The sequence below is a fragment of the Cyprinus carpio genome, chromosome B9 (assembly GCF_018340385.1).
Source record: "Cyprinus carpio isolate SPL01 chromosome B9, ASM1834038v1, whole genome shotgun sequence".
NCBI classification, from domain to species: Eukaryota; Metazoa; Chordata; class Actinopteri; order Cypriniformes; family Cyprinidae; genus Cyprinus; species Cyprinus carpio.
The window spans coordinates 7,032,793-7,045,951 of NC_056605.1; positions in this window are offsets into that span (position 1 = coordinate 7,032,793).

Consider the following 13,159-nt stretch of genomic DNA (forward strand, 5'->3'; position numbering starts at 1 on the left):
GACAGAAGATTTACTTTAGGAAACTAAGAGTACATTGCTAATTAATTCAGGGCTGTGTGTCAGTCAGCTAAGGCTCTTGAGCAGTCTGTGAATGATTGACCACACAGCAGGGGCTTGAGACCGTGAGCAGTTGCTCTGCAGAAAATGTGACACCTGGTCACCTCCTCAGCACTTTGTGTCCAAATCTGTGTCTGGATCCTGCCACAGCAACCGTCTGTCTCCGTACATTTCGTATGTGATCATTAAACCAGAAGAAATCCTCTCGAAAGAATGTTGATTTTTTATTTGATTGGACTTCCAAATGTTAAACCATTAAAAAAATCTACTAAAATGCAAAATGACTAGGCTACTATTCAAATGTTTGGAGACGGGAAAGATTTATTTATTTTTATTTGCTCAGAAATACACAGTTTTTGGTTTTTGGTTGACACTCTATTATTTCATTAGCAAAACACCCATGATGCTCCATGAATAGAAGATAAAACATCCCAGTACTTGTGTCTGTCCTGGCAATGCTCCAAGGTATGATTTGAAATTCAAATCTTAAGAAAATGTAGTGAGCATGCAGTCTGGTAAAGTCATTGCTGAAACATCAGCTAGATAGGGTTCGGTCACATTAGTGAAATATAGCAGGCAAAAAGGTCCATTGTCTGTTGTCATTGGTAGCCATGTATGAAGTCACTTTCAAACCAAGCAGCTCTCTGTTGATCAATGCATTGAATCCACAAGCAAATTCTTTCACCTGTGCAAATTACTGTAAATGTGACCGCACCTTACTAATGTATGTGCAGGCAATTACAATAAAATGGATAGTTCATAGGATGAACAATGCTAAAAAATGACTATAAAATGCAGACACCTTGAAACCATATTAACTATTAATTTGCCAAGACAACACAGTGCTTAGTGACTGTACCCTACACATAAGCTGTGGTCACATTTACTGTTGCTCTGAAATATTGTGGGTGATTCAGTCATATAAATAGAAATTTCAATTGTGTTCAAGTTTGTCATGCAAATTCGTCATACTGATCAACAGTATGGTTTGAAAGTGGCCTCTACACTATTAAGAATAGACATTTTTGCCTTTGAAACTGCACGTTAATGAACCACTACCAAAAGATTTGTTCATTGCAGTTATTAATATTAATGAATGATATTGACATTGCTGCCTTTTATGATATTGCTGCTAAATCCATTTTTAATAAAAGACAGTTGTTACAGCGATTTTATCATGGGTGATAGGGTTTCTGCTTCTCATGGCTAAAACTTCCTTGTGTGGCTTATTACTTTTTTCAGTGAGGTAAACTACAGTCAAATTAGGTTTTTCTGGACCATTTTTGCATTGTGTGGAAACTCATGAGGCCTCATCAAGTTCATCAGATCAAATCGAACTTTGGCACAATCCAGCTGAGCATCGGACCGCATGAAACGGATGTTTCCCTGTTTGTTTCTTCAGTGCAGCTGACACATGCAGCAGACTCACTGTCCCGCAGCTGTTCGGCACCTGTGCTCATTGTTGTACTCAGGACAGCGCTCATCGGCACAGGCCAGCGGGTGCTAGATGTGCTGACATAACAGCTCAACTCCAAAATAAGTTGCTTGGCAGCAGGCAGCAGGCACCTCCTGGCAGCTCTGGCTCTGTGGGCTTGGCTGGATGAGGACGGCCAGTGGTCTGGAAGTGTGGGAAAATGGGTGAATAACATGTCCGGCTGGACATTCAGCCAAGACAAACAGCTTTCCCAAGTAGGAGACCAGTGTCTGTATGTGGGAGAAATTGACTAAGAATGAGTTATGACAACTTCTAACAAACTAGAGGAGTATAAACAATAGTATAATCAAATATTTTAGTTGATTACTCAAGTTAATAAATATAAGTTGTTCCAACTAACTTTAACATAACTGAACCTTTAATTAATCTTATCTCTTTCAGTCATAACAGCTTGCATAGCACGTTAAATGTAACTTATTTATCATGTAAATTTAATGAATGATAAATGGTATAATGATAAATTCAATTCAATTCAAGATTCTTTGTAAAGCACTTTTCACAATGCCAATCGTTGCAAAGCAGCTTTACAGAAAATATGAAGTTTCTACATTATATTTAGGAGTAGGTTATTAGTGGTGACTATGGCAGAAATGTACAGTAAGAATCATGCAGTTAGTTACAAATTACACATAATCAAACAGACGGTGAACACTAGTAACTGCAATGATTATATGTTGAGATTTGAACTTTGCGATTAAGCAAAATTTGGTCTTAAATGTCCAACTGAACTCCAACAGACCCTTCACTTTACTAAAAAAACCCAAATAAAACCATATACAATTTTGCCTGCTATATATAATTTTGGATGCAGCCAATCTCTCTTGAAAGTGTAAAATTCCACTGCATAAATTAAAAGACAATATCGTTAATTTACTACAACTTGTAAACAATACAGAAATGTGGTGATAGGTTCCCTGTTTTTTTCTTAGGAGGTATTTACATGGCACCATTTTCAATTAAACAGAAATTTCTTTTGCGATTTGGCTGTCCATTTACACAACAACTGCATTTCGGGGCCCTGAAAATGCAAACTTTTAAAAATGTTTCAGTGTGCAAAATATTGAAAATTATACTACTATCATCTGTAAACTATGAAAACATTATGCGCATGTTAAATGTTCAGTCTGTAAGTATGTGTGCAGGTGTGTAGTGTTTCTTTACAAAGTAGCATCACCAACTACTGGCCTGGCATGATTAATACAGCGATTTTACTCGATTTCGTGGATCCATGTCAATAGGGATCATATTTTGTCTGTACACAAAAATGCAAAGGAAAAACGTTTCTGTTTTTAGTATAATCGTTGTCAGGTGAACATACCTTTTGAGTGCACTGACACATCAGTGTGTTAGACATTAAACAGTTAAAAAAGACAGAGCATTTCTCTGTGAACTCATGCTGTTAGACAAGATGGAAATAACATAGCCATTTTTCCTCCAGAGACAGCAGCTGGGGGCAAACATGAGCTATAGTTCATCCTGAAAGAAGCCACAACGCTGTCTGACAGACTGTGTGCAGAAACTGAGAGTGTTTCACTGAAGAAACATCAGCACAGGCATGCTCTTACAGGCACATGATTTCTCTAAACACTCCATAACTGACAGGCCTGTGAATTGTTCTCTCTCAAGTTCACATTTAGCTCTTGTTCCACAATGATCCGCATTTCAAAGGTGAACGCTCTGCACTTTTGTTGGCTGTTTTTGCAAAATTGTTGGTGAGAGTGGAAATGATCATCTGTCATCGATGGATCATCTGTGACTGTTCTTCACTGAGTCATGAACAGGCCCAGATCATCAGAATCGCATACTGGCATACACTACTCATACTACTTCTGCCATACTTGTAGACAGATGTAGTCTATCAGAGACTGGAAGCTATGAACTTCTGGTCTGAGGGTGTTTACACTTAGCAGCTCTGAGTTGATTAAAACGATTACTCTGTGTGAACGCTGGCATCTGAACCTTGCTGCGCACCCAACAAGCAGACCGAAACCAACCTTTTCAGGGGGTTTAGGTCCACTTCCAAACAAACTCTGGTGCAGTTCGACTGATATAATAATGCAACATGGACCAAAGACGTCTAAATGAACCACAAAACGGACGTGATGTAATAAGATGCAATCCTAAAAAGGACAGAATCCTCAAGGAGGAAGGACGGATGAATTCCCGTGAACTCCCTTACACATTTTATAAGCTCTTCTTGAGTTATAGGCTAATAAAAATACTTCTATATTAACCAACGATCGACCGAATCGACCTACAAGTGTAAACACATCCTGATACTGGCACTGAAGACTGGAGTAATGATGCTGAAAATCACAGGAATAAATTACATTTTACAATAGATTACAATAGAAAACAGTTCTTTTACTGTATGTTTGATCAAATAAATGCAGCCTTAGTGAGCATAAGAGAAGTCTTTCTAAAACATCACAAAAATCTTAATGGCCCCGAACATAATGTGTACCACAGAGGGTTCATATCAGGCTAAGAGCGGGTGCGAATGGGGCCACAGATGTCTGCATCCACACAGTCACTAATATTACGGAGAAAGCAGTGTAACAATCCAGCAGAAAGCACTACTCATTGGATTTCAAGGCCATTTAGTCATTATTAAGCGGGGCAGAGTTTTTGTTTTGACAGCTCTTTTCTGAATGTGGTGCAGAAGCTGGTGGCTGAGGGTGCGGTATATGCCACATAAAGAGAGATGAAGATGAGGTATCACGTCAAATTAAAATGAGTCAGATGAATCCAGCAGCATGCAGAGATTCCTGTGGTTCCAGTATCCCATGAACGAAAGAATTCAGAATAACCCAAACACTATAAATCTACAGGCCTTACTCACACCACAGAAATACCACACTGGGATACTGGTTTGATGGTGGTGTCCAGTGAGGCACATTGATTTAAAGTGAAGGAACTCCCAGGCCAAAGACTCTCAGCCCCTCCATTGTGTCTGTCCTTCCCCTGACCTCCAGTCTCCAGCCACCTCTCACCAAACGCACGGCAAAAGAGCCCAGGTCAAAGGTCACACAAAAAGACACTGGGGTTCCAGAGGGAGAAAGGACAGCGGAAAGCTTGATGCTTGAAGAATTTCTCTCTTTGAACAGCATGAAAGCGGAAAATGGTGCTTCATCCGGTATGACGTAACCTCTGAAAAGACCACAGGAGCTCAAAAATGTGTCTAAATGATTCACAGAGAAAGAGAACATTAAAGTTGTCAGCATAATTGCTTGTCTTTCAGTGTTTCTACAGAACTAATGGGAGAATGAAACGGATAACGCAAGATGGTTATAACTTCACCGAGCTCAAGTGTTCAGCCTGTTAAGTTCTTATTTTTTTTGCCCTGGTTTTGCAGACAAAGCTGTAGCCTAGTCTCAGACTAAACTGCATATCTGGGCTGTTTTAACTGAAAGAAACTTGCACTGACATATCTTAAAATATGTCAGTGCCATTGTTTTGTCTCAAGATGCACACCAGTAATGTTTATAAAAGATACTTAAATGTATTAATTGAACTATAGCCTAATCGTGGCTTAACCTAAGCCCTGTCTGATGAACCAGGTCTTTATTTTTATGTTTTATTTATAGCAAAAATAAGCTTATCACTCAACTATAAAACAATATTTGGTCCCAAACTAGCATCACATAGTATAGCATTCTAAAAAAAAATATTAATAACTAAAAAAAAAAATCTATTTAATATTTATTTCATTTAATTGGTCTAATATAAAAAAGCCAATATAAAATCTAAAATGACTTATTTAAAAAAAAAAAAAAAAAAAAAAAAAAATATATATATATATATATATATATATATATATATATATATATATATATATATATATATATATATATATATATATATATATATAAATAAGAAAATAGAAAAATCAGTCCCAACCCAGTGGCTGACATTTGGTACTGCTAAACAATATGTATATATATATATATATTGTGTGCTAACTGGTTCCTCATTACAATAATAATGCAATAGTGAAATACAGTGGTGTCCCAGATGGTGTGTCGTAATTCAGACTCCTTTTTCCATTGTGATCAGACCATCTGATGTCCTTCTGCTGCACGGCTCTGAGGCAAGCTAAACTACCCTCATCCCAGTGATGCTTCCTGACAGGAGAAGCTCTTATGAAGACTGCTCAAAGTTTGCAATAATAATAATAAAAAAACTAATCTTCTTTTATAAAGAAAAGAGTTAAAATGTATCTAAAATGGGATAAAAGCACACGCAATCATCGCTGACCCTGGCCAGTTAAAATTGCTTTAAAGGCAAATGTAATGGGAGGTCTTATGATTGTATTGTCATAAGTGAATCATTTGCTCTTTGTTCATTCAGAAAATAAAGCAGGAGGGACTGAGAGGTCACATGAATCCAGAGATCAGTGTGTGTAAGAGATAAGATTCAGCCCAGCTGTTCCACAAACTAAAAGCTTTCAAAGCAAACCTAATTACACTTGTTTGTTAATGACATTAATAAGATAGCAGAGTTTGATTTGTGAATTTACATGCGTGACCATGAATAGTCATTATTTCATCTGCAACCCATTTGAACCACAAGAGAGAATCTTCACGTGCAACAGCTTTTTAAGCACAAAAATGTGTCATTTTGTGTTCCACAAAACAAATAACAGCATATGAAACAGCATGAGGGTGAATAAACAATGGCAGAATATTAATTTTGGCTAAATAATCCTTTCAATTGTACAAGCAGCATTCAGAGGAGGCTGTTGAGGGAATGAGACCCCAGCGTGAGACTGTGAGCTTGTAGCACTATAATCTGTAATGCTAAACAATTTGTACCTATTCATTCCTCAATGCATCTCTCAGCACAGCTCACTTATCTGCTTGTGGCCACTGACTGCCAGAGGAGAAAAGAAAGGCCACTTTGAGAGCTCAGGAATGAGTTTTAGGCAGGGGTCTGCTAATGACACATAGGCTGGTTTATGTTGGTTTAAATGTAGCCTGATTTCTTCCATGGAACGTTTTGATGGATATCTCAGCTACACTATATATACTATAATACCTCAAAATCTCAAACAAATTCTTCACATTGGTTTGGACAGCTTCTGAGAGGATAAGATATTGTATTGAAATATTTAAGAACTCATAACTACAGCAAATGAGACGTTTCAAACAAACACAGTTTCACAACAAACACAAAATCTCTGACCCTAATCTCATTTTCCTCTTGTCAGTCCGAAGAGGTGGGTGAGTGAGTGTGCCCTTTCATTTAGAGGAGTGTGTGAATCTCCCTGCAGCCTTAGGGGTGAAAGAGCACACCTTTACTCTCACAGCATCAACAGATCATCTTCTCTTTCTTTCAGGGGGTCGATGTGTGTGGAATGAGTGTATGATAATGCTGACCAGTACTTCAGACTCACATCGTGTGCACAACATGTGCTTGTTTACTGGACCGTTACTAAAGACTCCAAAGGTTTTCATTGAGTGCAGGATTAAAAGAGGGATTCGCACAATTTCAGCCTGGAGAAGCGTCCCTCTGAGAATCTGTCAATACCCACTCATTAGACCTGCACCAACTTTCACTCAGGCTACTTTCAACATTATGTGAAAGAATGCTCGGCTGTGACACAGTAGTTCTGGGCATGACCAACAAGTTGACTTTAGCATGAGCTTAAACAATGTTTTAATATTATTCATTGTGTATTTATTATTAGTATAGCTAATGTAACATTAAGCCCTTTTTCTTTTGTATTTTATTTTACTAGAATAAACCTAATGTTTTGTGGTTTGGGACATAAAGCTACAGTAAGTCACAGCTTCGAATAAACTGATCAATGTTATTTTAATATAAAATCTAAAAGTGTTTTAAATTTTTATTTTATTTTATTTTATTTTATTTTATTTTATTCTTTTACCAGTGGGCTTTAGACAGAATAAACACAAAGCTGCACTCTTACTGGCATCTATGGCTCTTTGGAAAACCTTTAACATCCATGGAACTTTTTCATTGCACAGTTTTTTTTTTAAGGTTGTTAATTCATTCATTCATTCATTCATTCATTCATTCATTCAATTATAAAGAAGTGTTCTTTTAGGAACTCTTTACAATTTTCTTTGGGTAACCAAAAATGTTTCTTCTATTGCATTTCTACAAAAACACACTTTTGGAACCTTTATTTTATACAATGCAGTTTTTATTGACTTTTTCATAAACACTTATTCTCACAACAAAGATTAAATTGTCTGTAACCATGTCTAATGCTCAAAAAACAAAACCCCTACAGAAAAAAACCCCACCCGCACACACACCCACACAAAAGATCATACATTAAATCGTATAATAATGCCAACCAATAGGTTGCTAAGGTATGTATTTTGGGGGTGTAAGTTAGAAATCCAACACAATTAACATCAACAATACATTTATGTTGTATAGCTGGGGTTAATATTAATATGATCCACATTAAAATCAATGTATCCTCATCAAGCAGTTTGATCCTCCTCTATTATAATATTATATGTAATATCAATAAGTTCAACAAATGACATGAAGGGGCTGGAACATTTATTTTTAGTGGAGTGTAAGCTACAGTTTTTTTTTTTTTTTTTTTTTTACTTTTAAGAAGTATTACATTAGTTATAATAAGATTTTATTTAATTTTTATTTAATTTTGTTTGCCAGTGTGCTCAAAGCAGAGTAAACTGAAATTTTGGGCCTGAAGTCACATTTGATAGCTGCATTAAAAGGTCTGCTTTGAGTCCAAGCCTGTGTCAGGACACCTAAGGCCCTCAGCATCTGCATGCCTGCAGGGATGGGTGTGCAGTGACCTTGTCTTATTACTGCCCACCTCAGTGCGGTGAGTAACAGCCATGTGCGGAGCTGGTTCTTCTCAAACAAAAGAGACAGATGCTCAGTCTTTCCTCTGGCTTCACCTCTGCCACTTCTCCAGATACGGCACTTGTTCTAACCCTGTTCTAACCTGCCCAGATTTATGAGTCGTGTGCAGTGTTTTCCACCGCACAAATGACGTTACATATACACAAGGTGGGTGGAAGATTATCAATAGAGTACTAAACCTAAAAGAACAGTCCGCCGATTCAGGAATGATGCCTAGAAGCCTTATAGGCAGTTACAGGGAAATAAACAGGGTTAGTGCTGTGACATGTAGCATGCAGGTGTAAGATTTCGAAGGTTTAACATTCTCAAATAAGACATAAACAAATATTAAAGTCAACATTATGACATGTTGTCTCCATATTCTTCCCAGTATATCTTAACTGCTCATTCAGCAGAGAAATTTTCAACATCGGAGCCACAGTAACCGTTTCAAATGATGTAAAAATGTCTCTGGCGATCACATGACACTATGATCTGTGCAACATGACCTGCAGGCATGCAGAACGGAGTCCAGGGATAAACGTGGGCACAGTGTTTCCTAATACTAAAATTACTCTAGGACAGGACATGCAGTGCATGTTAGGAGCTGCTTACGTTATATTTACTCTCTGCTCAATGAACAAGGCATGGCAGCACCAGCTTTGTGTTTCATTTAATTATCAAGAAATGCAAAGAGACATATTTCCACACTTCCTTTATACTTAAATAAGTGGATAGAAACTTCAATTAAATCATGACAAACTACTACTACTTAAAAATCTACTTAAAATCAACATGAAATTAAAACTGACTGTTTTCCTAATATAGTACATGTTCCTGGTCTCATTATGCACAATTCACTATTTTGATCGTTAATCCAAATGAAAAATTAATGAAAAGAAAGTCTACAATGGTCTTAGCAAGGGAATATGCCATTTTTAATGTTTTGTGAATGAAATTAAGGCTGAGGGATAGATATAATCTGTTCAGTTGGCTGTACTGATCATTTGTCTTTTGTCTAAACTGTTCGCAATGGGTGTCTAATCGAAATAAATCGAATTCTGGCATTGTAAAGCATCAGGACATTGTGTAAGTTCACAAAAAGAGATTTTTGTGAAAATGTTCCAGAAATGTACCAGACTTCAGGTTCTGCATAATTACACACTGATGAGTCTTGTTACACACCCTGCCACTGTACACAGACTGTATATAAGAGCTTCATTCAGAGCTGGGTCCCCTGCTTAACTTTCCGAAATATTTGTTTACAATGTTTACAATGGTCCATTCTAGGAATTATTTGTATGTGAAATATGTGCATGCTTTTCTTTACCCACATTTAAACTGATACTGAAATTATGATGGGAGGTGAAACTCAGTGTATGAACTTTGAAAAAAGCTAAGTTGATTTTAGTTAACATGCTCTTCCAGGTTAAAGTTTGTGACACTGAAGCGGGTCAGTGTGTTAATGCTGATGTCCTGCAGGAATGCACATGAGCAGAGGGAGTGTGTGCTCTGAATGACTGTAGCAGAGATACTATCAGAAACAACCCATTCCACTGGCTGCCTGTAGACGCCGTCTCTATGATATATCAGTGTCTTGTTAAAATATGACTTGTTATGGAACAATCTGGCGTAATGCATAATTTACTTTCTCCTGGGAGAAAGGCAATAATTTAGGGGAAAATGGTGGTGATGGCTGTGGGAACATCAGTTACTTCAGCTTCAACAAAACTACCGTCAAGACAGTATTTCTGTTAAAAAGATTCATTTCGCAACTGCATTTAGAAGATCCACACAGAAGGTGTCCCTGCGAAACAAAACAACAAACAAACAAACAAACACAAACACACACACAGAAAAAATGAAGTTTAGAACAGAAAAGTTTCTAAATTTGTAACTTTAGTGTTGATGGGTCCCTGGGGGTCTTCAACAAAAACAAGCAAACAAAACAACACCAACTAAAAAAAACAAAACAACAACAGAAACAAAATAAAACAAGACGCATTTAAGATTTAGGACTAACAAGTTGCTAAAACAAATAACACACACATGTGACCTTGGACCACAAAATCAGTCATAAGGGTCAATTTCGCGAAACTGCATTTATACATCCTCTGAAATCTGAATAAATAAGCTTTCCACTGATGTGTGGTTGGTTATGATAGGACAATATTTGGCCGAGATACAATTATTTGAAAATCTGGAATCTGTTTTTTTGACTATTGCTAAAAATATACCCAAGCGACTTAAGACTAAGACTAAGGTTTTGTGCTCCAGGGTCATATATTTCAAAACTTGGCTCTAGTTTACAGTATTATTGGGTGAAAACAAACAAACACACATAAACATAAAAAAAACCCACCCCCAAGATTTAAGATCTTTCTAAACTTTTGACTCATATCTTCTACAGAAAAAACCCAAACAAAAAATCTATTTGTAAACTTTTGAGTTTAGTGTCTAAAATGTTGAATCTAGTTTAAATAGTTTTATGTTTAAAACAAACAAACAAAAAAGATAATGAGAAACTAATGCTTTAAGAAATTATTTTACATACATATTTGACTAGTGTACATAGTGTTGTTTTCTACAAAAACAAACAAACAAAACAATTCAATTCAATTCAAGTTTATTTGTATAGCGCTTTTTACGATACAAATCATTGCAAAGCAACTTTACAGAAAATTAAGTTTCTACAATATTTAGTAGTAGCTTATCAGTGGTGACTGTCAGTTAATGTGTATACGGCAGAAATGTTCAGAAAAATCAATAAAAGACGTAAACAAACAGACGATTAACACTATTAACAGCAATTATGCAATCAAACTTAGAGCAAAATGTGGTAGTTCTGTATGTTGTCTCTGGGTTAGCATCATCTGAGGTCCTCTGAGGGGTTGGCATCATCTCTTCTCAGGTGTTCTGGATCCAGACTGGAGCTTGTGTAAATCCTAGTTACAGAGAAACAAATAGAGATATAATTAGCGTAGCTGCTGTTCCAGCCAAGTAAAATTAATTAGTTTAACCCAAGTTAAAGAATAATAATGCGCATTTGATCAGATATAACTGCAGTCCAAAATTATGAGATGCATTATTTGAATGCTTGGCCAAAGAGGTGTGTTTTTAATCTAGATTTAAACAGAGGAAGTGTGTCTGAACCCCGAACATTATCAGGAAGGCTATTCCAGAGTTTGGGAGCCAAATGCGAAAAGGGTCTACCTCCTTTAGTGGACTTTGCTATCCTAGGTACTATCAAAATTCCAGCGTTTTGTGACCTTAGGGAGCGTGATGGGTTGTAGCGTGGTAGAAGACTAGTTAGGTACGCAGGGGCTAAGCCATTAAGGGCCTTATAAGTAAGTAATAATATTTTGTAACTGATACGGAACTTAATAGGTAGCCAGTGCAGAGACTTTAAAATTGGGGTAATATGATCATATTTTCTTGACCTGGTAAGGACTCTAGCCGCTGCATTTTGGACTACCTGTAGCTTGTTTACTGAGGATGCAGGACAACCACCTAGAAGTGCATTACAATAGTCCAGTCTAGAGGTCATGAATGCATGAACTAGCTTTTCTGCATCAGAAACAGGTAACATGTTTCGTAGCTTGGCAATGTTTCCAAGATGGAAGAATGCTGTTTTTGTAACATGGGAAATATGATTTTCAAAAGACAAGTTACTGTCTAATATAACACCCAGATTTTTGACAGTAGAGGAAGTAACACTACATCCGTCTAATTGCAAATTGTAATTTACGAGATTCTGTGTAATGTTTTCTGGTCCAATAAGTAATATCTCTGTCTTATCTGAATTTAATAGGAGAAAATTATTGGTCATCCAATCTTTTACATTTTTAACACACTCTGTTAGCTTAGATAGTTTTGAAGTTTCACCTGGTCTTTTTGAGATATATAGTTGAGTATCATCAGCATAACAGTGGAAAATAATCCCGTATTTTCTAATGATATTACCAAGGGGCAACATGTATATTGAAAATAGCAGAGGACCTAGGACAGATCCTTGTGGCACTCCATATTTTACTGGTGATAAATGAGATGACTCCCCATTTAGATAAACAAAGTGAAACAAAACAGAAGACACAAGAAAACAAAAGAAAAAAATCACTAAAATGTTTTTAACATAATGAGAAACCAATACATTTCTAACAAATAATGTTGCTTAAACTTTTGCCTGTAGTGTACACAGTTTGTTGTCGGGTCTCCGGGGGATTTTCTACAGCACAAATCAAGTGATGAAATGCTAAGTGACCATTGATTTGCAGTATGCAGCTGTGGACGGAGCCTGGACTCAGTGCTGGGAAACTGAGAGGTGTGGGTCAGCGTGGGCCAGCTGGACACAGATACACACCCACAAGAACTGAACATCCTCCTAAACGAATCAGCATCCCTCACAAGCTGTAGAGTACAACACAGCGTCCAAACACACAGCGTCACACCCATCTGACATAATCCAGTGACGAAAGATCACAAGAATGAGGAGAAGAGAGGGAATCACTCAATATGAAGTAAAAACATACTAACAAGACAAACATCCAGGAACTTTAAACAGACAGTTCACTTACAATTGACAAATCTGTCATCATTTATTCACCCTCATGTCCATCCAAACTTTATGACCTTGATATTTCGATGGACACAAATGATAAATACTAAATGTCATTCTCAATCCTTTAAGGATTAAAACAAACAAACAACCAAAACAAAACAAAAAAAAAACATATATAATGGCATGACTTTTTGTGT